General features: G+C 48.6%; 1 protein-coding gene across 7 annotated transcripts in view; it reads left to right on the forward strand.

The window, feature by feature from the left end:
• The window catches only part of TENM4 (teneurin transmembrane protein 4), a 1,425,092-nt gene that overhangs the window by 843,123 nt on the left and 557,813 nt on the right, over window positions 1-24,156 (forward strand). The window lies entirely within an intron of this gene.

Consider the following 24,156-nt stretch of genomic DNA (forward strand, 5'->3'; position numbering starts at 1 on the left):
GTGTGAGCAAGGTGGACATAGAGGAGGTGAGAAGGGAAGGCAGTCCTCACCCTCCAGGTCTTCCTGTGCCCATCTTCCCTTTGAATGTTCCTAGGTAGCATTTATCTCCACCTGGCACATTGTGCATTACTCTGTTTTCTGTTCTTCCCCCATTGGAATGTAAGCTCCATGAAGGCAGGGGGTCACTCTGTGTTGTTTGAACACTGTCTGGAATGTAGCAGGCACTCAGGAAATATGCACTGGATGACTAAATGAGTAAACAACTGAACGAAAGATTCCATAGCATGGCTCGTTACACTCTTCTGTTCTCGGCACCCTGCCTTTATATGTGTTGTCCCCTCTTCCGGGAAGGTCCCCACTGCCTTCCTCCCTGCCCTCACCCCCTCATTCTCACTCACTCTGCCAGCCCAGTGGGGCCACTCCCCTGCAGCACATCACTCAGGCTCTGTTCCTCCATCCCCCTGAGCCCAGGGTTTCCAGGGCAAGCTCAGATCCTCATCTGGGAGCCCCCGGAGCCTGGCGCACAGGTAGCGTCCAGTAACAGTTCATTGGGCTGAGCTGAGTTGACCAGAAACGCCATCCCCGGGGCCTGTCCTCCTCGTCCTTCCCTCACCCGCAGTCAGGAGGCAGGAGCCCTTGTTGCCAACTGAGTCTCCCCCTGCTTAACGCCTGCCTCAGAGATCAGGAAGACGAGGCAAATGGGACACTAATGAAATTCAGAGAGAAAACTAAATTGGGAGGTGTTGCAAACACGGTGGAGGAGGGAGATGTGATTTAAAAGGCTTGCTCTCGCTCCAGGGTGGGAGGGGGAGTCAGGGTGTGTGTGCAGAGAGCACTGGACTGAAGGGAGCCTCACACAGGCCCACTTCTGACCCCTCCAGCTGGGGTGGCCTGTCCATCCCTTTAGTTCAGGGGCCTCACTGTTCTGGCTTTAAATTAGGGGCCTTTCCTTTGCTTGACTCATTCATTCATTCATGCCTTCCCACCACCTTGCCCAAAAAGGTTTGAGTGGGCTAGCAAAACTGTAGTTGATTAATTAAGATGAAGAACATTTAATGCAAAATTAAGATAGAATGTGAGGGAGGAAAAAGGGAAATGGAGATGAGAAGGTGATCGGGGCCAGTCAGAAGAGGAGGTTCTTGGGAAGGGGGGTTGGACACCGCTGTCCTGAGGATGGCACAGGCTCTCGTGACAAGTGTGTGGGGCTGCAGCTGTGACCGATCTTTAGGGAGCACCTGTGGTCCAGGGGAAGTGAGGACGACCGCTGTCTCAATACCTGCTAACCTGTTCTTCATGTCAGTTATAGGCATTGGCTGACTGCTGTGTGCCAGGGACCACCCCACTCCCCCCCACAGCACACTCTTTTCTCTCTATCTCCTTGAATGTTCACAGTAGTGATCTTTCCTCACAGGGTAGTCTTTTTTTTTAATCAATTATTTTAACTGGAGGATAACTAGTTTACAATGCTGTGATGGTTTTTGCCATACATCAGTATTACTCAGCCATAGGTATACATGTGTCCCCTCCATCCTGAACCCCCTCCATCTCCTCCCCCTTCTCATCCATCCAGCTTGTCACAGAGTACCAGCTTTAGGTGCCCTGCGTCATACATCAAACTTGCCCTGGTTACCTATTTTACATATAGTAATGTATATATTTCAATGAGTGAGTGTGAGTGATAGTTGCTCAGTCATGCCTGACTCTTTGCAACCCCATGGACTGTAGCCTGCCAGGCTCCTCTGTTCATGGAATTCTCCAGGCAAGATTACTGGGGTGGGTTGCCATTTTCTTCTCTATGTTTCAATGCTCTTCTCTCCAATCATCCCACCCTTGCCTTCTCCCACGGAGTCCAAAAGACTCTTCTTTACCTCTGTGTCTCCTTTGCTGCCCTGCATGTAGAATTGTTGGTACCATCTTTCTAGATTCCATGTATATGTGTTAGTATATGGTATTTGTCTTTCTTTTTCTGTCTTACTTCAGTCTGTACAACAGGGCCTAGGTTCATCCACCAAATTAGACCTGACTCAAATGTGTTCCTTTTTATAGCTGAGTAATATTGCATTGTGTATATGTACCACAACTTCCTTATCCATTCATCTGTCAGTGGACATCAAGGTTGCTTCCATGTCTTAGCTATTGTAAATAGAGCTGCAATGAGCATTGGGGTACATGTGTCTTTTTCAATTCTGGTTTCCTCAGGCTATATGCCCAGCAGTGGAATTACCTTCTCAAGCTCATTTTAAGGATGAGGTGATTGAGACTCAGAAATAGAGTTATCTTTTCAGCAAATGGTACTGGGAAAACTGAAGATCCACATACAAAAACCTGAAGTTAGACCCCTTCCTCACGCCATATACAAATATTAGCTCAACATGAACCATCCGTCCAGCATCCTGGTGGGTACCAGTAGGTGAATGCTGCAGTGAAAGAGGGCTGGAAGGTGGCGGCCTCCTGGTGGAAGGCGTGGGATGCCAGACAGGGAGGCCGAGATGCCCTGTGATTCTTGTTTAAGAAATGATAAGCCACCAGAAGTTTTTGCACAAGCATTGAGCTAATGGTAGAACACTTATATGTGCAGAAGACTGTGATCACCAATAGGCAGATAGAGGTCATCTGCTACTCATTCAAAGTCAGTCACAAATAGAATAATGTCAGTGATCTAGAAGAGAAGGGGAAATGAGAAAAAGAAAGAGGAAGGGAAGTAACAGTGAGCACTCTCGGTGTGCCAGGCATTCACCATATCATCTAATCATCGCAGCACTGAGGGAGTACTTTCTCCATTTGACAGATGTATAAACTGGGGCATCCACCCCCACCCCCACCCCAGGGTTGTTGTTGTTGTTGTTTAGTCACTGAGTCATGTCTGACTCTTTTGCGACCCCATGGACTGTAGCCCGTCAGGTACCTCTGTCCACGGGATTTTCCAGGCAAGAATACTGGAGTAGGGTGCCATTTCCTTTTCTTTCCCAACCCAGGGACTGAACCCAGGTCTTCTGCATTGGCAGGTGGGTTCTTTACCACTGAGCCACCAGGGAAGCCTGCCTGCCCCAGGATGCCTTACTAGTAGATGCAGACTTGGGATTCAAATCCAAGTCAGTCTGCTTCTAAAGCCCACGATTACTTTTCCCACCACCCCACCTGGGCTTGGTATTGTTCATTTGAACTAGCGTGTTTACTGCTACAGCCTGCTCTTTTTAAAGTGCGTGTCTGTCTTTCAGGCACACTTTTTAGCTTTGGGAATATTGAACAAGAACCTCAGGTACGGTTCTTTGTCCCATCCTTTTGGAGTCTGCCATGGCAGCTGCCCCGTATGTAGCAGACAGCAGTCCTCACTTTTGTATCTGTTACTTTTCATAGACAACATGGCCACAGATGAGATATTAACAATTAACTAGAGTTACTGGTGACTCAAAGACAACTGAGTGGTCAGGCCTCATCAGAACCATCCATCCTGGTTAGCACTGGGAACCTGGGGGTTCAGAGAATCTGGGACAGAGTAGTTACTTTGCTCAGGGTCAGGTTGGAGAAATGATCCTAATTGGAACATGCTAATTCTCATATGTGTGTGTGCTAAGTCGCTTCAGTTGTGTCTGACTCTTTTCGACCCCCGTGGACTGTAGCCCGCCAGGCTCCTCTGTCCATGGGAGTCTCCAGGCAAGAATACTGAACTGGGTTGCCGTGCCGCCCTCCAGGGGCTCTTCCAACCCAGGGATCGAACCCGTGTCTCTTACATCTCCTGCATTGGCTGGCAGATTCTTTACCACTAGCGCCACCTGGGAAGCCCGGGTTCTTGTGTAAATACTGAATAAAGCAAACATGACTTATGAGGCTAAGAATGTGTTGTCACATTTGGTGCCAATTAGGCAGTGAAGCAAAGAGAAATGAACATTGAACTCTGTGGGTTAGTATCTGTGCTGGGCACACAGCATGTCTTATTCTCATTATGCAAACCTATGCGTCTGGGGCTCTGTGAGCTAGGGACAGTCCCATTTTCCAGCAATCAAACTGAGACACAGAGAAGACGCTTGCTGAGGGACACCTATATCCTAGTTCTGGGTGGAGCTGGGCTTTGAAGCCAGGTCCATGTGCTTCATCCTTGGGGGTCCCCACGCCATCCTCCAGCTGGGGAGAAGCTGCCGGGTCTGGTCCTGGTGAGGCGCCCTGCTTCCGTTTGTGCGGTACAGCAGAGCAGACAGTGCTGCCGTGGCCACCATACCCTCCTGCTGGTTTCAGGCTCTTTCTGCCCAGACCACCTGCCTGTCCTCCAAGACTCCTTTTCCCTCCCTGAGCGCGCACCTTCATCTTCACTCCAGGCACCTGGGATGCCCACCATCCTGCCATCCTACCATCCTCTTTCCATGCCTAGTGTCTGCTTAATCAGTGTCTGGACTCAGTAAACACACAGATGGCCTAAGGAGGAGGAGGAGGAGGAGGAAGGATCTGGTGACCTAACATAAAATCCAAAAGGTACCCCAGATGGAGCTTGAAACCCAGAAGTTCCCTGTTCATTCAGAAGAGGAATCCTGATTAGGGAACCATTTCTGGACAGCCTCTGCCAGTATTTTGGAAAGTGACAACCAGGCAGCTGTAGAAACCAGGGGTGGAGTTCTATCCTTCCGTGAGGCCTTGCCGGAGTCACAGTTCAGAGAGTCACATAACCACTGCTGCCGATGTTCCTGCCCTTCTGCACCTCCTTTAATGGAGTCCTCGTCTACCTGTCCCCCATCCCTTGGGCAGTGCTACAGCGCAATCTTGGGTGCACAGACTCATCACAGAATGACTTATAAGCTGAATCCCTGGTTCATTTCCAAATAGGAAGGTCAGTTTCCCTCAGTGGGTTCAAAAACCAGATCCTCATAAAGGTAGAGCTTGCTGCTCATGGCATCTTTAGCTGCACGTCACAGTAGCCAGTTTAGCCAAAGCAGCCAAGGTCATGGCCTGAAGGGCCTCTTCTGAAGCTGTGAACCTCTCTCACTATGCTGCCTTGACTTACCTGCTGCTTTGTGAAAACTCCCTAGGTGGGAGAGAGCAGCCTGTCAACATCTCTCAGCACAGAATCCTTTGCCTCTTTGGATTCTAACCCTGATGGAGAAGCCGAGCGTGCAGCAAACGCTCCAGGGGTGAGAACAGACATTTGTTGAATACCTACTATATGTCAACCACTGCGCTAGGCATTTCACAGTCCATTTAACCCTCACAACTTCCAGTGAGGTAAGCACTGTTATTTCTGATTCGCAGATGGGGCCATGGAGCCTCAGAGAGGGTCAATGGCTTGAAGTCACACAGCTGGGAAGTGGGGGAGGCTGGAAATGAATCAAGGTCATCTGCTGCCAAGCCCGACTCCTTCCCACTGGGTTGAAATTAATAAGAATGATGGCAGCAAGAGACACCATCGGTGGCGTGCTCACTCACGCCTGACTTGTATTAGCTCACCGAATCACAGCAACAGCCCAGTGAGCGCAGGTACTATTACGGTTCAGATTCTACCCATGAGGAAACCAAGTCACAGAGTAGTGCTTTCAGAGCGAAGCATTGTCCAAAAGTGGGTGTTCGGAACATAAGCCCCAGCAATCTGTTACAGTTGGCTGCTCTGTCATAAATACCTCTTGTCTAAAATAAGCACAAACCTTGTTCATAGGATGTACTTAATAACATTAATATTTGGTTACTGGTAATTAACTCCACAATGCTCTTGCCACCCACTGGAGTGGGAATTCTTGTTGCTCTTAACAGCCTGGGCTAGGCATTTAGCTGCCCCTTGCCCTGGGAGACTTTCAATAGGTCAAAGGATCCCAGAGGTGGAATTGCGGATGTGAGGAGTCAAGCAAGATAGAAGGGTGTATAGTGGAAGAGAGCCAGCTCTGAAGTCATACTGATGGGGTCCAAGCCTGGTTTACCCACTCTGGATTCTAAGTTACTTAACCTCCACTTCAGTTTCCTAATACATGAAATGGTTGTAATAAGAGCCCATATCTCAGTGGACTATTGTAAGGATTCACAGTCTCATGAGATGCTTATAATCAGAGGTAACTCAGAAATCAGGTGCCCAGTAACTGAACCGTTGTATTGTAGAATGTTCGTTGACAGAGTTGGACTTAAGAGGTGATCTAGTTCCACGCTTTCATTTGCTGATGAGGATGGTGAGGCCCAGAGACAGGCAGTGATTGGCCCAAGACACGCAGCGTTTTGGTTTTCTGATTCCAGTGCCAAAGTTCTTTCTGATATTGCAGGGGCACTGGAGTGGGTTGCCGATTCCGACTCCAGGGGCTCTTCCCAACCCAGGGATTGAACCCACATCTCCTGTGTCTCTTGCATTGGCGAGCAGATTATTTACCACTGAGCCACCTGGGAAGTCCCTCTGATACCACACATAGACTATATTTAGAGCAGCCTCAGGACGGGACTGTGCGACTTCACTTTCACTTTCATGCATTGGAGAAGGAAATGGCAACCCACTCCAGTGTTCTTGCCTGGAGAATCCTAGGGACGGGGGAGCCTGGTGGGCTGCCGTCTCTGGGGTCGCACAGAGTCGGACACGACTGAAGCGACTTAGCAGCAGCAGGAAGCCTGTATGTCAGCCTCACTTCTAGAAGTTCTAGTTATCTTTCAACCTGTTTTATTTTTTTTAAGAGCCTATTCTTTGTTTATGCTTTGACTACTCTTACATATCTCTTTAAATATTGTATACATTTCTTTTCTGAATCTGATAATTTCGGCACCCATAGGTCTGATTCTTTTGTTCATTATTTTTGCTGTCTCTTGCTCATGGTGGCTCGTTGCCTCATGTGTTCTGTGAATTTTCAAATCACGTGTTCATGATTGTTTTGTAGGGCTCCTTTGAGGCCTGAGCTGAACCTTCATTAGTCCAGAAAGAATTTACATTTGTTTAAGCTAGATGCCTGGAGGAATCACCAACTTGAGGTTACTTTAAATTCAATACTTAACTCGGACTTAGGGTTCTTTTCTGGGCATAAGGTAATATGTAGTCAAGCACCAGATCCACGTGAGGACCACTTTGTGATTGGGAATTTTCATGGAAAAAAGCACGTGTGTGCTCAGTTGGGTCAGACTTTTTGCGACCCTATGGACTGTAGCCTGCCAAGTTCCTCCACCCATGGGATTTCCCAGGCAAGAATACTGGAGGCGGTTGTCATTTCTCTCTCCAGGGGATCTTCCCAACCCAGGGATTGAACTCACATCTCTTGCATTTATTGCATTGGCAGGTGGATTCTTTACCACTGCACCACCTGGGAAAAAATTAAAATTTTTTCCTTTCTCTTCACTCATCCCCACAACCAAGTTTCCCTTGCTGTCTTCTTTGGTGGGGTAGGGTTTTGTCTTTTTTTCTGACTCACCTGTTCATTATGGCACACATGTCTCCTTTGGAAATCCTAACCCTAAGTGAAGTCTCAGTCTGTCTTCTACCTTTTCAAGGACATTGACTTTGCCTCTTTCCTTGACTCTTTAAAACTAAAATCCCCAGACCACCAAGGACAGGCAGAGACTGTCCCCCAAGGCTGTCCCCCACTCCCTGCTTGGGAACCTCTAGAGATTCATGCTATCTTGTGGTCATCTTGACCTCTGAAAGTTTGCTTTCTCTTTCTTGACAGGTCAGCTCTCTATATTTTTAAAAAATTGTTTGTATGTTTGTTTAATTTAGTATTTTTCCATGTCTTGTATTAGGGAAATTTCTTAGGGTGAATAAGCAGACATACTGGTGGAAATAGAAGATGAAAGTGGTCACCTCTATGTTTCTTTTGGTGTGAACATGGGGCTTCATTGGCTAAGATTTTCCTGATTATTACGGGTTGGCAGTTTATTGTATTTTTGGCCCAGAGTCCATGGAGTGTGCCAAGAACACTGAGGGGCAGTTTCCATGCCACAGACCAAGCCCATCTCAGTGCCACTGCCATCACCGTTCTGAGATCTCACCCCGCGCTCATCTCAGCCCCCCAGGTGCCTTGACCAGAACATTACCTGTTGGTGTTGTCACATGACGGAGAAGGCGAGGGCACCCCACTCCAGCACTCTTGCCAGGAAAATCCCATGGACGGAGCAGCCTGGCAGGCTGCAGCCCATGGGGTCGCTAAGAGTCCGACATGACTGAGGGACTTCACGTTCACTTTTCACTTTCATGCATTGGAGAAGGAAATGGCAACCCACTCCAGTGTTCCTGCCTGGAGAATCCCAGGGATGGGGGAGCCTGGTGGGCTGCCGTCTATGGGGTTGCACAGAGTTGGACACGACTGAAGTGACTTAGCGGCAGCAGCAGCAGTTGTCAAATGAAAACTCTGGTTTGGTGATAGGTGCCCAGGGGGTACCGCATTCTGAAGGCAGGCCTACATGTCATGGCTATGATCCAGTTGTGCCCAGTGTGGTCCTTGGAAAAGCTTTAGCCCAGCACAGCAGAGGCAGCATGAGCAATCTTAATGTCATTTGCCCATCAATTCATTCACTCCCTAAACACTTACTGAACACCTACTCCATTCTGTGCCCATGTTAGACCTTGGGATGCAGAGACGGAGAAGCCAGAGTCCTTCTTGTAGACAAGGACGTTTACGTGGACAGTGACCATTGTCTGACCATTGCTTTGGCAGAATGAAACTGGAGGTGGATGGGGACTAACCCAGCTTCCGATAGGGACTAACCTAGGCAGGCTTCTCATAGGCAGTGACAAGTGAGTCTATAAAGTATGAGAACTGATAGCAAATCTAAAAACGAAAAGACCATGACTCACCAGCTCCTTGAAAGAAAACACGAACACTCCACTTGAGAACTGCTGGCCCAGCTGATTTTCCTTTCCTGGTCTAGGTTTATGGGTAGATACTGCTTTCATCCACCCTGGGGCCAACACGTTGAGAACCACTGGTGTAATTTACATATCCTCTGCAGGGACACTGTCATCCCCAGAGGGCAAGATTGGTTCTTGGGGGTGAAAAAAAATCTTAGTTATTATAGTGACCGTGGTCCTCTGAAGAGCCGAGTTCATAAGCAGAAATACACTATATGTTCAGTATTAACATTTCACAGGAGGTAGAGGAGTTTGTGGGGGGGAAAGTCTATAAAGTCTCCTTAGCAATGGGTGTGGGGGGGCGTGCAGAGTGATGTTGGGAAGGATTGTAATGGATAAAAAACTGAGAACCACTGTGTAACTGGATGAGCAGGAGCATTGGAGTCAGATATGCCTTTTCAAAGCTGCCTCCCTCACAACCTGTGTGTGGCTGTGACTGTGCTCAGTCGCTAAGTCATGTCCAGCTCTTTGCAGCCCTGTGGACTGTAGCCCTCCAGGCTCCTCTGTCCATGGGATTTTCCAGGTAAGAATATTGGCCTTCTGCAGGGGATCTTCCCAACCCAGGGATTGAGCCCTCGTCACCTGTACTGGCAGATGGATTCTTTACCGTTGAAACAATTGGGAAGCCCCACAAGATGTATAATCTTGGGCAAAGGTATACCTCTCTCTGTGCCTCAGTTTCCTTATCTCCTAAATGAGAAAGAATACCTCCCACCACAAGGCTGTTCTAAGGATCCAATGAATCCTATGTGTAAATTTCCTGTCATGTAACAGGTGCTCAATAAATGTTATTAGGCGTGAGTTTCCTGCTCCCATCCAACCTGACACACATGTTCAAGAGAGGGCCCAGAGGTACAGAGACTTGTTGCAAACGTTGTTTTAACTGCAGCCCATGGGCAACCTGTGTAGGAGAATTCCCCTCTGAGACCACGTGACTGTGCGATGTCCTGGGAGCTCTTGGAATGATCCAAGAGAGAGAGCTGGTGATCCATGTGAGTTATCAAAAACAACATTTCCTGGTTCTTCTTCTGAGACACAATTAATATTCATCCTGCTTGGAGCAATTGGTATCAGGAAAGTTCAGAAATCCAGGTGTAGTCAAACCTTTTGAGTGACTATTTTTTAAGGGAGAGAGTTTGGGATTTTCCCAGGGGTCCCTAATTAATTGGGGATTCCTGGCCTCTATACCACCAGTTAGGGAAGAAACTATTGATCCAGGAGGAGCAGCCAAGTGGGGTATGAGTGGAAGGGAGTTATACATGGGAGGGAGGCAGGATTGCAGGAGGAGTCAGGAGCGGAGGCTTGGGTGGCTCTTCTTCGTTGCTCCAAGACTCCACGCTTCCCTCCATCAGCATCCTCCCCAGTGAGGGCCTGCAGAGATTCCTGCATAAGGCCTGGCACAGAACAGGCCCTTATCACAAACATGTTGAATGAGTCATTAACTTTCTCCCCTTCCCCTAACAATTATAACTAGCATCATTGTTAAGTAATGTGTTGGTTTACTGCTTTATCTCACTTAACCCTCATAGCAGCTCAATTGTTATTTCCACCACCATCATCATCCCCTTTTATAGATGAGAAAACTGAGGCTGGGAGAAATTAGAATGTTGCCCCAGTTGCCAAGACTGCAGAGCCAGGGCCAGCAGGGCTCACCCCACTTGACCTCCAACCCTGGGCTCACGTCCACTCTGCCCTTTTCTGGATCTTCCTGAGGGCGAGGTCAGAGGCTGGTGCAATTAAGAATCCCAGTGTCTGGTAAAGGAAAGGGAGAGGGCCCTGTTTCGCAGCAGTGGGCTGGCTGCCATCCCCCCAGGGCCCTCTGCAGCCCCAATTCCTGTCTAGGCCTACCGAAGTCAGGTGTGACCGGAGCGCAGCGGCCTCCGTATCGCTGACGCATAGACTAGGCCGCAAGCAGGAAATGCAGCGGTGCTGCAGGGAGCCAGGCGGAGGCGCCCTCTTTCTGACACCTGCTGTTTCCCCACAAGGCCTGTCTTCTGCAGTGATGAACAGTGTCTGAGCGGGTTCATTATCTCTGCTCAGAACATGTCAGGGCTCGGACCGAGCAAATCCAGGCAAGGTCTGGGGGACTTCTCTGCAGCTCCCCCGCCTCTTCCAGCCCCAGTGGACACCACCCGTCATTCTCCTCCTCGCCACCAAATGAAACATACAGACGCACAAGAAAGGCAGGGGATTGGGAGACCCTGGGATAAACTAGGACATGAAGTAATGAAATCATCTCTTGCTCTGTAAAGAATGTTCTGGTTGACCGGTATTTGCCTGTATGTTCTCTGGTTCCTCTGCACAACAGTTGGGGCAGGGGTAGGGGTCTGCTGTTCCCATCTCAGCCGGGCAAGGGTGGGCGTGCTCCGCCCTGGGCACTGTGGGTCCTCCAGGAGGCATGGCAGGCCTGGAGGACATTTGACATCTTCTCAGCCAACCTCCTCCCGACCGAGACCGCTGGAGCAAGGACCGTTCAGCCACTCACACAGGTGGTAAATGGCAGCACCCTGGCTTGTACCTGGAACCCACTGACTGCAAAGGCAGAGTCCTTCCCCTCTGTTGTGTGGGGGATGTCTCAGAGATGGGGGAGAGGTCCTGGACAGCCACTGGCCCAGAGCAGTGGGTAAAATAGGGTGACCTTCAAAGAGGACTGCAGAAGGAAATGACTAACCACTCCAGTATTCTTGCCTGGGAAATCCTATGGATAGAGGAGCCCAGCGGGCTACAGTCCGTGGGATCGCAAAGAATCAGACACAACTGAGAGACTGAACAACAGCAAAGAGGATAGCATCCAAGTTTGGTGAAATACTGGCCAAGAGACTTCCTTGTGCTTATGGCTTGTCTTGGAGGCTCTGGGGCGAGTTCTGGTCCAGCCATGCCCAGCGGTGGCCTAGGGCGGGGAGATGAGCTGAAGTGGGTGGCGTGGAGTTTGTGGGTCTGGAACACTCGAGAGAGATGCTTCCTGTGCTGATTTAGCAACCTCACTAGGTACCTGCAATTATAGAAGAGGTGTTGCCTTATTCTCTAAAACAAGTGTAATATTAGCACGCTGAAAGTTTAACTTGCAAAATAGTGAAGGAAAGCAATGAAACCGAGGAGCTGAGCCTCCAGGGTGGTGAGGAAAGAGCTCAGAGCAGCCTCCAAGGTAGCATCCCCGAAATAGAGGTCTGCTATGACCCTCTCTGCTTAGGGATTGTCTGTAGCTCCCCTTGGCCTCCAGAGGAAGCCCAGACTTCTCACTGTATCATAGATGAGCTGGTAGTATCCCTTTTCTCAGAAGAGCTGATCATCAACAGCAAAGAGCTCAGGCTCTGGGTTCCGATCCTGACTCACCTCCTTCCAAGCTGAGTCACCAGGGGTACGTTTCTTAACTACCCCATGCCTCTATAAAGTCACATGTGGAATTGACATGACAGTGAATTGTGGTGGTTGTTAGGACCAAGTCAGGCATTACACATAAAGCTGCGGGCACGGTGCCTGGTCCATAGCATTTTCAACCGGTGTGAGTCGTGACATTGTTATTATTAGCAGCAGTGGTTGTAGCTGTAATTGCAGTGCCTTGCAGCCCCTGGGCCTTTGCACATGCTCTTCCTTTGGCATGAGGAGCCCTTGGGATGTTTTTGCACCTGTCAGAAACTTTCTCATTCTCCCAGACCTGCCTGGAAGGTAAGCTCTGTGGTAGCCCTCTCTGACTTGGGCTGCAGTCTTGCTCCTGCCTCCCTCCCATGGTAGGTCATCATAGAGCCCTGCTGGCTTTTCAGCACACTGGTTGTAGTTCCCTGGGCCGCACAGGACATTCCTAGGTGTCCCAGAAGGGGCCTCCTGAGGGCAGGGTGTCTGGGCACCAGGCATCCCCCTGGGGGTGTTTGTTGCATGAGTCTGTCATTACCCCACACTCTGCCCATGACTAAGTGGCTCATAATTGGTGTTTGTGGGGATTTCGGCAAAGCAGGTTTCAGCTACCTGTGCGGGGGTGTAGGCAGCACCCAGGAGGCCGGGGCCACACCTGTCTCCCTGCACCTGGCAGTAACAGATAGGATCGGGGCCTCATTATCCACCCACGGGAAAGAAAATCCCCCACAGCTTTGACCTCAGGTTGAAAGGAAGTTCCCAGCGTTTTCTGTTTCCTTCCAACTGGCTCCCTCGACTCCAGCACTGTTCCGGCAGCCAATTTGCTGCACTTCTGGAGTTTTCTCAAGGGTCTCAGGAGATGCCAGACTTCATCCTGCCTCCCTGAGCGCTACCCCCATTTCTTCTGTCTCTGCAGTTTTCCCACTTGGGGGCAGACCACCCACACACACACAGGCTGGAGAAGGACCTCTGTGACCAGTGGCGGGATTCTTCAGACACTTGACGCAGAGGCTAAAGGTCTTGGACGGGTTTCCTTGAACCCATGGGAGGCTTGGGACCTTGATGCTGGTGGGTGCCCAGCTCCTGCTTCCTAAACACCAGGCCTGCCTTGGCCTCAGTTGTCACCCAGAGTCTTGCACTTGAGGCCACCCTCTTGTGCACAGAGCTGGACAGGCAGGATCTCTTCCGCCTTCCCTCCCTCCCTTCCTTCCAAATATGAATCTCCTTTGCATCAAAAACTAGGATCAGTAGTACAGTAAAAACTCAAATACCTCCCAGTTGAAGGACTAAAACATTATAGATATTGTAAAGGTCAAACACTGGAATGAGTCCAGATGTCCTTCACAAACTGAATGGTGAAACAAGTTGTGAAAAGGAGTGAACCATTGATGCCTGCAACAAGTTGGGTGGGTCTCTGGGGAACTGTGCTGTGCCAAAAAATTAAAGCCAATCCCATATCATTACATACGTATGATTCCACGGATAGAACATTTTGAAATGACTGAAATTTAGAAGTTGAGGTCAGGGTGGTGGTTGCCAGGGTTTAACATCTTGCTTGTGATGGTAGATACAGACACTCCCAGTTTTAGGAGATAAAACTGGGTAGAATTTGACAGGTGCATAGAGGAATACAAGTCACACTGGGGAAATCTGAATAAGATTAGTGGATTGTATCAATATCCGTCTGCTGATTGTGATAGTATATTATGCTTTTGCAAAATGTTACCAGTGTGGAAACTGGGCATATACATAAGGAATCTCTGTACTGTTCTTACAACTGCCCATGAATCTACCATTATTTCAATAAAAGATTTCACTTAAAAAAATAAAAGATACTGCAAGTCTGTTCTGAAAAGAAATATTATGGATATAATTGAAGACCCTAGGGTGCTCCCCAATCTTATTACTCTGTTTCCTGAGAAGCAACCAGTATCCAGGATTTCATATTGATCATTCCGACACCTGTTTGTAGACTTTGATTATGTTTGTACCCATGCATAAATAATGTAGTATTGTTCGGTATATTTTAAACTCTGTATATATTGTATTTTATTGGAGTTTACCTGCTGTATCTAATCCTTTGTGTGACTATAACAGAGTTTATTTACTCTTTCTCTTGTTGATGGGCTTGATTATCTCCAGTCTTGCGGTGTCAGTGGGGTAGCCATGGGCCTTGTTCACGTTCCCTTGTGCAAGAGGTTATCCAAGTGATACCCTAAGAGCATTGGGATGTTGGGTCAGAGGGCATGTGCATCCCTACTTGTGTTTGAATAGCTGGGTCATAGGGCATGTGTATCTTTAGTTCCACTAAACACTACCAGAATCATTTCCAAATTATACCTATTTATTCTCCCTTAGACAATGTATCAGAATATCTGGGGCTCTGCATCTCTGCCGGTATGGTAATGTCAGAGTTTTTAAATCTTGCCAACCCACTGGATATGAAATAGTATCCTCCTGTTTAAAATCCCTTGGCTTCTTCTCCCATGAATCATGATTATCTGTGCCCACATCCTATCTCCTCTACCCAGACTAGGAGCTCCTAGTCAAAATTTCCCTGATATATGCCAACTCATAATAGGGGCTTAAGATGTGTTGAATGAATGAAAAAATAATTCTAGATACTCTTACTTGGAAGGATCATGACTTTCTTTTTCTTTCTTTTTAAATATTTAATCATGGGCCTTAAAAAAAAAAAGCAGCATCTTTGTTGAGACGTAATTCACCCATTTAAAGTAAATGATTCAGTAAGTTTTAGTATATTCACAGAGTTGTGCAGCCATCAGCATGATCAGTTTTAGAACATTTTTATCACCCCTCCTCCAAAATACCCACATCTATTACTGGTATTAGAAATCTGGTCACTCCAGATTTCTCCCTAACCCTCCAGCCCTAGACAACCATTAATCTACTTCCTGTCCTTCTGAATTTTCCTATTCTAAACATTTCATGTAAATATAAGCATACATTATGTACTCTTTTGTAATAGGCTTCTTGCGCTTAGCATAATGGTTTCAAGGCTGCAGAATGGGCAGCATTGAGTTGGTCAAAAAGTTCATACAGGTTTCCCATAATGAACTTTTTGGCCAACACAACACTTCATTTCTTTTTTATTGCTAAGTGACTTCCATTGAATGGACATACCACATTTTATTTATCAGTTGACAGACATCTGGGTTCCTTTCACTTTTTTACTATTATGAATAATGCTGCTATGAGCAATTATATGCAGATTTCTTTGTGGATGCATATTTTCATTTCTCTTGGGAATATATTAATACCTAGGTGAGGAGTTAGAGGAGCACATAGCAAATCTGTTTAACCCTTTGAAGAACTGCCAGACTGTTTTCAAGTGCCTATAGCATTTTGTGTTCCCATCAGCAATGTATGAGAGTCCTGATTGCTCCACACCCTTGCCAACACTTATTGTTATGTCTTTTTGATTCTCTCAGTCATGGGTTGTTGCATCAAGTAACCTGGGCTAGAATCCCAGTTTTGCTGTTTATTAGCTGTGAGGTCATCATTAACTTTCCCCTCTATTTCCTTCCTCTGTAAAATGGGATTAATAATATGCACTTTTCAGGACAGTTGAGAGGACGGATTATCAATAAAACAATCGGCTTGTTTTAGCACAGGCAAGGATGCAGCCAGCTCTCTTATCATTATGAGCCTCCTCTAGTCCACTGTCTGCCTGGGATGTTCTTAAACTCACTTAGAATCTCCGTGAGCACCTCTTTTCCACTGGCTGGGAGCTAAGCTGGGAGTGAGAAGCCCAGAGAGCTGCCTATCTCTAACACACAGAGCAGATGCCAGAAGAATTCCACTGTAACAGTGATTCTCCAAGCCTCCAGGGGCCATCGCTGTGTGCCATGCCACCCTGGTTGGGTCTCACGAGCAGCTCCCCACCCCAGGTAGGCTAGAAGGGCAGAGAACCTTAGGAGGCCCCAGTTTAAGAAACCTCAAACTGGGTCTGAACCACTTGAGTTTAGTTAAATAGATTTTCCTCCTTTTCTTTGGCAGAAGCCCCACTTTTCATTCCATTATTTTTGCAACAATCATAAACATTATCTGCACTCCCAGGCATTGTATAAGAAAAAAAAAAAAAAAAAGATTGCTTGCTGATTGCTACTGTTGTTCATTTTGGTGATGACTCCAGGGATGGGAAGGACACAGCTGCATGTCAGAGCAATAGAGAAGAGCAGAGCTCAGGAGTGCCAGGGCATGGGGAGGGAAGGGAGGGGAACAGTTCCTCACAGTGAGGGAGTCCTGGTCCTGGCAATCAGAGTTGCATTGCTACACAGGACAAGGTATTCATGGCAGTGACTCAGCCAGGATGCGTGCATGCTTAGTCACTCAATTGTGTCCAACTCTGTGCAACCCCATGGACTGGAGCCCACCAGGCTCCTCTGTCCATGGGATTTCCCAGGCAAGAATACCAGAGTAGGCTGCCATGCCCTCCTCCAGCGCATCTTCCCAGCCCAGGGATTGAACCCACATCTCCCGTATCTCCTGCATTCCAGGCAAATTCTCTACCCTCTGAGCCATTGGGGACATAGCCAGGAAGCAGAAGCTTATTAACTCCATCCTAATCCACTTGCCCAGTCCTCCCCACCTCACTCAGTGAACCAGAAACCTGGGCACTCCCTTGATTCTACCATCTCTTTGGTCCTGCACATCTAATCTCTCCAATGCATCTTCTCTCCATCATCTCTTTCCTGCATCACTGCAGCAGCCTCCTCACTGTCTTCCTGCCCCTCTGCCTCTAGACATGCCTCTCCCAATGGGTGAGGCATGCTCCAGCCCACAGTGATCTTCCCATAAAACAAATAAGATGAGCTTGCTTTCCACCTTAAAGTCCCATGAAGGCTTCCTTTTGCCTTGAGGATAAAGTCAAACTTAAGCCTCTTGCCCATCTCTTCTCCATGCTTCTACAGCTTACCGTGATCTCCACGACTGCATCAGTTATAACAGGGGTTCATTTATCTGTCTTCCCCATCCACCCCTGGGCTCTCTAAGAGCAGACATTCTGGTTTACTCATGTCAATATTCCGACATCTAACAGAACTTCTGACTTAAGGTAGGCATGCCCTGAATGTTTGCTTCCTCTTGTGCTTGAATAGTCTTCACAATTTCTGGGACTCTTTTGCCTTATTTGTTTCTCTGTTTGACATTGACCACTCTGAGCTGCAGACAGCAATTGTTGTTCCCATTTTACAGATAGGAAACCTGAGGCTCAGAGGTGAGAAGTGATGATCTGATGATAAGCTCTGCAGATGGCAGAACTGTATTGGCACACAGATCCTCCAAATGAGGCAGCACTAGACCGCCATGAAGAAGGCCAGACAGGTTACTATTCCGGTGGTTCTCCAAGTGTGGTCCCTTGGCCACCAGCATCGGTATTGCTATTAGGAATTCAAATTTGGGGGCCCAGGCACCAAGATGATAGAATAGCAAGTGGCCCTGCCCAAACTTGCCAGCTGCCTTCCAGCCAAGATAGCATTTTCTATGTTGTCTGATGTCCTACTTCTAGAGCTTCTCACGTCCTTCAGCCCTAGTCATGGGCTCTGCTGTACCAGTTAGAAGGAAAGCTTCTTCCTACAGGCTCTCTGCAGTATGGCCTCTTCCCATAAAGTCAGAAAGCAATGTGGGGCATAGTAGTGCCCAACCTTCGAACATACTTCCTACCAGGACTGATTAACCTGGTCTGACAAATGTCTCTCTAGAGTGACTCTGAGTGTTGAGGCGGCTAGAGTATGAGTCCCTTGTAATGCCCCGAGTGAAGTGTCTCCAAGGCAAGATAATCCTGCAACGTGAACAGAAACTACATTGACAGGCACAAAATTCCGAGACTGTGCTTGTGCCTAGAGCAACAGCTTTGTCCTCTCGTGCACTGCCTTGACTTTGAAACATCTGTCAAGAATGATCAGCCTGGAACTGAAAGGCATCCGAGTGCAGCTGAGCAAGAGAGAGGTGGGATGCACACAGACGTTTCCCCCGGTGGCTTTGCTGGGTGCCCACATCCCTTAAGGACACCAAGCATGGCCGTGCGATGACGAGGAGTAAGCCTAGAAGGCCTGGCTTGCATCCTCAGTGTGTGGCCTTGGATGACCCTTGCCCTCTCTGGGGCAGATCTGCTAAGGTGCTAAATCTCCAAGGCCATTTTCAGCACTGATGTGTCACCTGTGGCATCTCTGGGGGACACTAACTGCAGTGGGTGGCTTTCTCCCAACTTCACGGATGAGCAATCAGCTGATACTAAAGAACACAAGTCAACCCCAGCTGTTTCCACTCAAATTGTGTGGCTGTGGCCTCTGAAAGACAAGGGGCAGGGCAGGGGGGAAGTCGGTGTCCTCCTGAATCTCTGTCTCTCGCTCTGAAGGTCATCTTGTCCTTTCCAGTCTGCCTGTCCATTTCTCAGTGTCCCCAGATCACTGGTTTTCAGATTTCACTGTGCACTAGAATCACCTGGAAGGCTGGCAAGACACAAACTGCTGAGCCTCCACCCCAGTCTCTGATTCAGTGGGTCTAGGGTAAAGCCCCGGGCTCCCTTGGTGGCTCAGGTGGTAAAGAATCCTCCTGCAATGTGGGAGACGTGAGTTCAGTCCCTGGGTTGGGAAGGTCCCCTGGAGGAGGCCATGGCAACCCACTCCAGCATTCTTGCTTGGAGAATCACCATGGACAGAGGAGCCTGGCGGGTTACAGTCCATGGGGTCACAAAGAGTCAGACACGACTCAGCACAGCACAGCACAGCAGCAGGGTAAAGCCTCAGAATTTGCATTTCCGACATCTTCTGGGTGGTGCTGCTGCTTCTCTGGCATTGTAGTGAGGACGTCTGCTCCACAGTGTGGTACCCAGCAGCTTCTGGGGTACTTCTGCTCTCCTGTGTCCTGTGATGGGAGCTCCGCCTCCTCTGGTGGCCCTTCCAGCCTTTGGGCAGACCTTCCCTACATGGAGTTTGTAACACCCACTCTTGCTGGGTCTCAGAATCCATGGCAAGTACAAATACTTGAGGTGAGAATAATCAGTTACCTCCGCTTGCCAGGCAGTAGGCCAAGCGCTTTAGAGACAAAACTTCGTTAATCCCCTCCAACTATACAGGGATTAAAATATTCTTTCTGCCTCCCAGGATCACTGTAAAAATAAAAAGGATCAAAAATGTGAAAGTACTTCGGAACCTTATAAACTGTGACGAGTTCTGGTTTTGTTTTTAAGCTTCATATTAACTTGCTAGGGCCACTATAGCAAAATAGCACAGACTGGGTGTTTTAAACAACAGAAATTTATTTTTTTTTTCAAAACTGGGGAGACTAGAAGTCCCAGATCAAAGTGCCAGCAGGTTTGGTTTCTTCTGAGGCCCCTCTCTCTGAGTTACGGGTGGGTACCTTCTCACTGTGTCCTTATTTGATTGTTTCTCTGTTTGTGTTGTCCTAATCTCTCCTTATTCCAGTCATATTGGATTAGGATCCACCCACATGACATCCTGGAGGAGGAAACGGCTACCCACTCCAGTGTTCTTGCCTGGAGAATCCCATGGACAAAGGAGCCTGGTGGGCTCCAGTCCACGGGGTCGCAGTCAAACATGACTGAACAGTCACATTCTGAGGTGCTGGGGGTTAAAGTGTCAACATGTGAGTTTGGGTGGACACAGTTCAACCCTTAACAAACTTCTAAATGAAACCTGATTAATGACTAGCTTTGTGACCACAGAGATGGCACCAAACCTCTCTGAGCCTTGTTTTCTTCGTCAAGACCCAGCTTGTAATACTTCTAGGCACAGTGAAAGGATATAAGTGGGGTAAAAATATCTCAGCTTCCTAGGGAATTGGATAACAGAGAAGAAAGGTGATCAGGATGGAATCTGGCTGGGAATCAGAAGAGGAAGCCCATTGTCCAGGCATTACTTTGGGCTGGAGGCACCAGGGAAGGGAGTCTGCAGAGGGAGCCTGGCTTGGCCCCAGCATTCCAGAGCTTTTGCAGGGCTTGGTGGTGGAGGCGAGAGAGAGGCAGGTCTCTTTGGGAGATAACCTGGGTAAATCTTTGCCAGCGTGCCCCTCCCCACCCCAACCTCCACCCCACCGCTATTCACCAGCTAATCTGTTACTCATTTGCAAGACTTCTAAGCAGGAGGCCACCATCTTAGCCCCCTCTGTGAATTCCAGAGCCTCCCAGAGAAGGGAGGAGTGGCAGGAGAGCGTGGGCTTTGGAAACAAGCGAACTGCGTATCAACAGGCGCATCATTAACTCAATGCTAGTTCAGTGGGGCTTGCTGTCAGCGGTGGCATCATTATTATCCGCATTTACTGAGTAGTTTTGAGGAAAGTGCTGCACTTTACCTTCCTAGCTATCGCAGGGTGGGTACTATCACCGACCCCATTGTGTAAAAGTGAAAGCTGAGCTTTACAGAGTGTAAGTAGCTGCCCATGGCCACAAAACCTGTAAGTGAGAGTTAGGTCTTGAACTCAGATCTTTCTGAAGCAAAACATACATACTTAACCACTATATTATGCTGAAGTTAAAAAATCAAGTCGGAGAAGTATATTGAATGACAAAGGAAAATACCTCTGATGTCAGTGGGAAGACAAAAGGACAAAATGCAGTATCTCGAGTCTATAAATGTGCATCTGTGAGCATGTGTTACAGAGAAGAGAGAAATGAGGAAGAACAGACTAGTATCAGTGGTTATTTCTAGTTGGTGAGATTACTCTTCAGTGTTTTCCATGATATCTAAAATAAATCTATATTTTTAAATCAAGGGAAAATGGATTTTTTTTTTTAAGTGGAAACAAGAGAAGGGATGTGGAAGAAGACAGCCTGGGTGAGGCCCCCAGCTCTGACCCTCTCCCACATGCGGACCTGCTCTGTTGTCTCTGGGTCTTTCTGAAGGGATCTTTCTGGGACTGGTGGGGGAGGTGAGGAGTTAGGCAGCGTACCTGATTAGGGTTCTATTTTTGAAAGAGCCTTCTTGCACTGGCATCCCCAGAGACGGAGTGCGGTGTATTTTCCCCAAATAACCACTGCTATTTTTACTGGGCACCGATGAACTGCACCCGGGAGAGATGGGGGAGAGGAGAGACTGGATGCTTCTGCAGACCCTGCAGGTCCTGAGCTGGGTCTCAGTCCCTGTCTTCAGAGGTGCGTGCCTGGGAAGTTTCCCACCAGCCCCGCTGGACCCTCGGTTGGTACACAGGGCCCCTGGTGTCCCTTCCGCTGTGAGGGCGGGCTGGGGAGCCAACCCGAGGGGACTTTACACCCTTGAATGACACGCTCTTTGCAAGTGTCATCAGCTCCTGGGGCAGGAGATGTCTGGATTTGGTGTATCCACTCCAGTACTATTGCCTGGAAAATCCCATGGACAGAGGAGCCTGGTAGGCTACAGTCCATGGGGTCGCAAAGAGTCGGGCACGACTGAGCGACTTCACTTTCACTTTCACTTGCGGAGGCAGGAAAACAGGAAGAGGAGGATTAGTGTCTGGGGTCAAAGCCTCCAGGATGTTTGTGAAAAGTTTTATCAATGGGCTGAAACTGATAGAGATTAGACAGATAGAATCATGGATCTGGAAGAGGGCATGGCAGCCCACTCCAGTATTCTTGCCTGGAGGATCCCAGGAACAGTGAAGCCTGGCGGGCTACAGTTCATGGGGTTGCAAAGAATCAGACAGGACTGAGGACAGCCCAGCACAGCGCACAGAATCATAGATTCTTGGCCTGCCAGGGCACCTCATCCGGCCGTCCTGCAGGGGGCGCTGCTCAGCCCTGGCCTTGTACTCCCGCAGAGCAGGGCACTTCCCCAGGGAGAGCTTGTCCCATTTCCTATAGAGAGTTGGTTGTTTACAGCTTTGCTCCAAGTGGCTTATCCTCTGCCCAGGTAATGATTAAACATGAAAATGGTGACAGTGAACTTGAATGGCCTGCTTACCACGATATCAGGTATTGTCATGCGTATTCCAGCTCTACCCTCTCATTTAACCTTCAAAAGGGTGTTCTAGTTAGATACGCTGTTATTCCTATTTTGTAGATGAGGCTGAACCAATGCCATAATAATAATATCAAATGTTTATGTACGGCTTAATATGTTCCAGGTACTCTTCTGAGTGGTTTGCATGAATTGAGACAAAGTGAAAGTGTTAGTCGCTCAGCTGTATCTGACTCTTTGTGACCCCCTGGACTGTAGACCACCCACCAGGCTCCTCTGTCTATGGCATTGTCCAGACAAGAATACCAGAGCATGTAGCCATTCCCTTCTCCAGGGGATCTTCCCGACCCAGGGATCGAACCTGGGTCTCCTGCATTACAGGCAGATTCTATACCATCTGAGCCACCAGGGAAGCCCTTGCGTGAATTAACTAATTGAATTGTCACAAAAACTCTTGGAAGTTAGCATCATCTCCAATTGGGGATTCCAAGTCACAGAGATATTAAGTGCATAACCCAGAGTCACAGAGCTTGTAAGTGGCTGAGGCAGGATTTGAATCCTGGCACTTCAGTTCCAGCAGCGGTGTTCCTTGACCAAGGCCGTGGTTCCTTGACCTGCCTCTCCATGGATTTTTGTGTCATAAATGTCATCCTGCCTCCTTTTCTGCTCTCATCCTGACCACTCTTCCCCCTTTTGTCTCTCACACACCATACTCTATCTTCAAATTCGCACTCTCAGCCCTGCATTCAGAGTGGCAGCTCCCTGAGGCCAGGGTGGTACCACCGCATGCCTCACTGCAGTGATGGCCACAGAGTAGGTGCTCAGTAAATAATCGTCATTAAGCGTATGAAGGCGGGGCTAGAAAACGGGGAGGCACGGATGTGACTGAAAACAGATGGGGCAGCTCCCACCGACTCAGCCCACTGTACTGAGAGCACATCTGTGTTGCCCTGAGCAGTCTGGAGATTGTCTCCAGGTGCCAGTCATCCATCTGAACGGGGAGAAGACTGAGACAGAAAAGGGAAGAGTGAAGAATTAAGCAGAGGCTCTCAGCCCAGCTGGTCTCTGGAATCCCCTGGGGAGCTTAACAGACACCCTGGCCTGTGCCAACCCCTGGCCAGTGGGGCCAGCACCTCTGACAGCAAGACACGGGCACCAGCACATTTTACATTCCATTTCCTCAGCCTGATGCTCACAGATCGCATTTGAAGGCCAGGCTGTCCAGAGAGAAGACTTTCCTAGAATGGCCAGTGTGGTCCTCACTGCCCCAGGGGCTTCTGTGAACATCGCAGATCCAGTCAAAGGACCTGAACTTGCAGAAGTCAAAGATTAGGGCGGCAGTCAAAAAGATTAGGGCGGAGTCACATCTCCAACATTTAATAATAACAGCTACCAGTTTTGGTTTTGAGTAAACAGTGTGTGAGGCCTTTGCCATCATCCACTTAGGTGGCCATAGTGAGTGCTACAATCGGATGGTGATGGAGGTTTTCTGGAGGAGAATGTCCAGACCACACAACCACGACAGGGAAGGGGTGGAGCCCAAGTTTGAACCTGGGTCTCTGCGAGCCCCGAGTGTGTGCTCCGGGGGACCCGCATGGTCTACAACGTCCATCTTTGTCTTGTTGCATGGAGCACAGTCCACAGGAAAGGCTTCTGGCCCATTGACTAACAAGACTCTGGAAAAAAAATCCTGATGGGAAGCCTGCTACGTTTACACTCTGATTTAGGAGCCAAGAAAGTCGGGTTTCCCCTCACAGGCCTCCCCCAGGAAAACAATTCATTTTATGTGGCTCCCAAATTGCTAGGCTATTTCACTGCTTCAGAGAGAAATAGCTTGGGGGAAGCTATGGGCCCTTAATGCCCTGAACATCAAAACTAAATGCCAAATGGGAAAATGAAATCGCAGGAGGTTATGAGACATGGTGGTGGTGGGGGTGCTAAGTTACATGGGAATAGTCTGTGGTGGCTAGAGCCATGGGGAGCTTGCACAGCCTGCGTTTCTGGGTGGGTCTGGGAGGCTGGGTAGTACGGGGTCTGCGGTCAGGGAGACCTGGTAGAAATGCGGCCTGTGACAGTGCTCCCGTGGTGACCTGAGTGTGA

Source organism: Bubalus bubalis, chromosome 5 (genome assembly GCF_019923935.1).
Source record: "Bubalus bubalis isolate 160015118507 breed Murrah chromosome 5, NDDB_SH_1, whole genome shotgun sequence".
Classification (NCBI taxonomy): Eukaryota; Metazoa; Chordata; class Mammalia; order Artiodactyla; family Bovidae; genus Bubalus; species Bubalus bubalis.